General features: G+C 42.1%; 1 pseudogene; it reads right to left on the reverse strand.

Moving 5' to 3' along the window:
- Positions 1 to 537: 537 nt before the first annotated feature.
- Positions 538 to 1,972, reverse strand: LOC140619631 (poly(rC)-binding protein 2 pseudogene; annotated as a pseudogene).
- Between the last annotated feature and the right edge of the window lie 3,708 nt (positions 1,973 to 5,680).

Below are 5,680 nucleotides of genomic sequence, written 5' to 3' on the forward strand. Positions count from 1 at the left end.
AATCACTGACCTCTATCTCTGAAACCAATAATACATTAAATGAATTAATTAATTGAATTTATTCAATTAATTGAACTTAAATAAAAATTAAAAATAAAATAAAATAAAATTTATTTTTATTTATTTATTAAAGATTTTATTTATTTATTCATGAGCGACACAGAGAGAGAGGCAAAGACATAGGCAGAAGGAGAAGTGGGCTTCCTGCGGGGAGCCCGATGTGGGACTTGATCCCAGGACTCGGGGATCACGCCCTGAGCCAAAGGCAGATGCTCAACCACTGAGCCACTCAGGCGTCCCAGATGAAATTTTTTTTTTTTTTCACTGTGGCATCCAGTTTCTATTCACAAAGAAAAAGCTCCAGTCCATCTTTTAATTTTTTTGAAAAATTCCTGACATTACAGAACTAAACTGAAATGTATTAATATTCCACTCTTATATTTCCATGACAAACAGAAAAATTCATGAGCCAAAAAAAAAGGGGGGAGAAGCTTATAAAACTAAATATGGATCTCAGCATTAACAGCTGAACAGAGAAAGAAATTAAAACGCTTTAATTAAAAAATCACGAGTGGATGATAAAGTGTGTAGAAACTGAAAATTTACAAACTATTTAAAACCTGGAATCGCTGACTGTTCAGAAACTACACAGATGGATCATGGGTGGTGGTGAACAGCAGAAAGGGATTATGGATGAATCTGCATTGTTCTAGCTGCTCCCCATGCCACCCGTCTCCGAGGAAAGCCTGACATTGATTAGATACTGAGCCAGGCTAATGCTGGCAGCAGATCCAGTGATGGTAACCTGCCTATCAGTAGATCCTTCCACTGGGTTCGCAATTTTGATCTGCGCCCCAGACATCTGACGGATCTCATTGATTTTGGCGCCTTGACGCCCGATTATGCAGCCAATCAAATCGTTTGGAATGGTGAGTTCATGAGAAGTAGTCTGAGCAGATGCATCCAAACCTGCCCAATAGCCTTTCACCTCTGGAGAGCTGGATTCAATGCCACTGAATCCGGTGTTGCCATGCGTCATGGGAAAATGAGACTGTTGCATTGCCAACTGGTGCAGCTTGGTCAAATCTGGCTGTGGAATGGCATACTGTCCTTGAATGGTACAGGCCTCTAGAGGTGGTCCCTCCAGGTCAGGGTTGAGGCACATGGACGGGGTGGTGTGGGGAAAGCTCGCACTGTCGCTGCCTGTGCTGTACCTGTCCTGACCACCTGCAAAGATGACTGGAGAACTGGACGGCTTGGGCCGGTACGGGATGGTCACGCCCTTCGAGGGGGGACTGGGAGAGAGTCTCCAACATGACCACGCAGATCTGTTTCACACACTCAATGATGGATTGCGGAATGCCAGCAATAGTGATGGCCCGCTCAGTTGAGTTGGGGAGCATATCCCCTGCCACCTGGACCTGAGCCCCTGTACTCTCTCGTATTTCCTTGATCTTGCAACCACCTTTCCCAATGAGAGAGCCGCACTGACTAGCAGGGACCACCAGCCTCAGGGTAACTGGGGGTCTACTGGCAGCTGTGCTATTGGTCATAGAGCTGCTGATGACCTCTTCCAGTTTGTCAATGATCATAGCGAAGGCTTTGAAGATGGCGTTAGTGGGTCCAGCCAAAGTGATAATTCTCTCAGGACAATTCCCTTCTGAGATGTTGATACCTGCACCACTCTCCTCACGCATCTTCTTAACTGATTCTCCTTTCTTTCCGATGATACTGCCAACTTCCTTTCCATGCATAAGTAGCCGGATGGTGAGAGTGACATTTAATCCACCTTCAATCACACCGGTGTCCATGTCGAGCAGTGTTCCGGGGAGCTGGACTTTGAGTGGTCAAGTCTTTGGTCACTGGTGGGGGTGAAAGCCAAAAACTGCAGGCGCGAGGCGACTGAGGGGAAAAGGGGAGCGGGCGGGAAGGGGAAGGGCGGGAGGCCGGGGGCGGAACAATAGGGGCGGGCGGGAAGGCGAGGGGGGCCCCGCGGGCGGGCGGAGGAGGAAGGGGGGGGGTGGAGGAGGAGGAGGAGGAAGGGGGAAGAGACCCCGGGGCGGGTGGAGGGCGGCGGAGGGCGGGCAGGCGGGAGAGGGCGCAGGCTGCGGCTGCTCCTGCCGCTGCCTCTGCTGGTCTCTGAAATTTTTTTAAAAAGAGAAATTTACTGCTCACAGTTCTGGAGGCTGGAAGTTCAAGAACAGAGTGTCAACACAGAAAGGCGAGGGACCTCTTCCAGGTCACAGATTCTTGTATCTTCACATGGTGGAAAGGGCTAGGGAGCTTTGTGGGATCTTTTTTATAAAAACACTAATCTCACTCAAAAAGGTTGTACCCTCATGACCTAATTACTTCCCAAAGGCCCCATCTACTAATACCAACACTTTGGGGGCTTAGGATTTCAACATGAATTTGGAGGGACCAAAATATTCAGACCTAGCTCCAGTTAAGCCTTCAGATGCTGGAGCTCCAGCCAACATCTTAACTGCAACGTAAGAAAAGAAGCTGAGCCAGAGCCACTCTGCTAAGCAGATTTCAAATTCTTGACTCTTGAAAAAATATTTTAAACTGGTAAGTTTGCACTGATATTTTATATAATATAACCATAGATAATTAATGGAGATTTTGGCACCTGGAAGGGGAATGCTGCCATAACAAATATATGAAATATGGCTTTGAAACTGGGCAGTGCGCAGAAGCTGGAAGGACTTTGAGGAGAGTATTAGTACAAGACTTAGTGTTAAAAAAAAAACAAAACTGAACCTTGAGAACACTCTAGTATGGTTTAAAAGTGAAGAACATGCTATTAAAAATTTGAGAAAGAGGTTATGTAGTGGCAGAAAGTTGGTAACACCATCACTGTCACTTATATGAAATGTGGAAAATGTACCTAACTGTGTCACCTAGCTAAGGACATTTCCAGCCAGAGAGCTTAATGTACGGCTTGGTGCCTTCTTGTTGTATATAGTACAATATGAAGGGAAATTAAAAAGTTAAGGGAAGGGCTACTAAAACAGGAGCCAGAATTTGCAGGTTTTGTCAATTTTCAGTCTCTTAGATGGCAAAAGATACTGAAATTAATGGCTACCAAGCAAGTAGCCTACCCAGGGCACTGAATAAATGAGGTCTAAAGATGAGAGTATGACTGTAAAATTCTCTAAGGCCCAGAAAGCTAAAAGGTGATGCATCCGGTGAGGCCAGGGCATCTAAAGATCATGTCAATCACACAATAAGGCTTCTATTAACCTTAAGGGTGTTGTCCCGCAGCTATCTCAGCATGAAACCAACCAAGATGGAGTAGGTCTTACCTTGAACACTGTGTGGTTGTAGCTTCAGAGTGGACTCCTTTGGTTTGAACACCAATAAGATGAACAGGAGACACACGAAGTTTTTAAGAGAATATATTTGAAGAAATGTCTCTAGCTTGCACTGGAAGGGCCAGAGAGTGAAAAGAGAACTTTGGACTTCTACCTGCTATGAGCAGGAAGGGGGCTGAGCAAACGATTCAGTTAAACCAAGTACTGCCTTTCATATAAAGAGAAGTATGTCACTGTGGGGAATCAAGAGTACTGAGATCAAAGCCGAGACCAAGGCCTTGAGTCCTAATCAATGAACTGCCAACATGTACCTAGTGGGATTTCAGAATTGCTACTGACAAGTGATTCCCCTCTCCCCTTCCCCTTTTTGAACATGGCTGTGTCTATGAAGGTTGTCCTATGCCTGTCCCACCGGTGTTGGGTGGGGATGTAGGTGGGCAGATAACACATCTCTTTTGTTCACAGGTCTTAAGATCTAGAAGAACTGTACTTGAGATACTGCACATAAGGAATACCATTCTAGGACCCAATCTACATCTAGACCTGATTTAGATGATGAGATTCAGGAGGTGAATGTATTTTGCATATAGGAGGTATGTAATAAATAATGTGGCCCAAGTATAAAACCTGGTAATTTAAATTTATGCCCATAAATTTTTCCCTTCAAAGGTGGAACCTAATTACCCACCCCTTGGTATTTGGGTTGGAGTTGTGGCTCACTTCTAATGAATAGAATATTGTAGAAAAAACGAGTAAAGTAAAGCATCTGAGGTTAGGTCATAAATGACAGTGCAGCCTCCTTGCTTACTCCCTGGAATACTTGTTGCCTAGAAGCCCGCTAGGCATGTCCTGAGAACACTTAGGTAACCAAGTAGAGAAGCTCATATGGAGGAACTGAGGCTTTCTCCCAACAGAGAGCAAGGAACCAGAGTTTCCTGTCAATAGCCACGTGAGTGAGCCTTCCTGGAAGCAAATCCTTCAGCCTGTCAGGCTTTCAGATGACTGTACCACATGGAACTCAGACACAACAGTGCAACACAACTGGATTCCCAATTCCAGGAGAGAATTATCCCCAATGGGAGATAATATTTTTTTTAAGCTGTTAAATTTTGCAGTAATTTGTTATACAGCAAAAGATAACATACTCCCACCTTGGGCTCTGCCTTTAGTACAGTGGCTCTGCCTATTTAGTCCAGTTTCAACAAGAATCCTGCTGGGTCAGTTTAGAGAAAACTCCCCACCCTTGATATCTAACCACCCTTGATATCTGATCAAATTCCTTATTCTCTACCTTTGATGTCATGAATAATTTTTAACATTTTGTTGTTATTAGGAATTTCTTTCAAATGAGTATTCTCATACTTTTACCTTTTATACTGTTCCCATGTTGGGGGGTCATATTTCTAGAATTAAAAGTTTATATTTTTTATCAGAGAATTTTCTAATAACCCATGCAGTAATTTGAAAAGGACGTGTGTATATAAAGACACCATTTGGATATACCCACACACAGTGTATACCCTCAAGGCTCCAAGGAAAATTTAATCACAATAAAGTCAGACTAAAACATTCAGCCTGCAAATTTTCCTTCCTTTGGGATTAACTTACCAAAAAAGTATGTAGAATGAAAACTTCAATGAAAATGAAAATATGCATCAAAACATTTTGGATTCAAAGCTGTAAACAAGGGTAGGCAACGTTTAAATCCTTTATCAAGAAAAAAAGTAAAGCCTTTAAAATAAAAGGTCTTTATGAAAAAAAACAATCCTAAAGAAAGTAGAGGCATAAAATGAATCAAGGCAAAAATAGAGAAAACAAAATTAGTTGGGACAATAAATCAAAGGTTGCTCCCTGAAAAAAGGAAATCAGGAAAATTGATAAACCTGGCAAATCCAATGAAAGGAAAAAGAAATACATTTCAAAATTAGAAATGAGAAAAGGAATGAGATTCTGAGTAGAGGATAATATTCAACCCCAACTGGAAATATTATTTCAGGAAAGGAAGGTTTCTAATAGAAAAGTTATGAATCAGGCTGAGCATAACCTTAGAAACCTAAAGAAAATATAAATGATTGTCTCAACAGATGTTGTAAATTATCCAATAAAACTAAGCAATTTTTTTTAAAAAAAATCCTAAAGGCAGAAATCATTAAGCAATATGAGCATTACCTTTAACGGTAAAGCATTTCCCACTAAAACCAAGAACAGCAAAACTCATTTACATCTCACTGTTTTTGAAGTTCTGGCCAATGCAATATGATTAAAAATAAACACAACTGGCAGGAAGGCAAGGAGTCTGCACAGTGGTACCAAATAAAAATTAACTTAAACTTTACTGGTTAAAAGATAATAAAATGAAAACA

Source organism: Canis lupus, chromosome 27 (genome assembly GCF_048164855.1).
Source record: "Canis lupus baileyi chromosome 27, mCanLup2.hap1, whole genome shotgun sequence".
Lineage (NCBI taxonomy): Eukaryota > Metazoa > Chordata > Mammalia > Carnivora > Canidae > Canis > Canis lupus.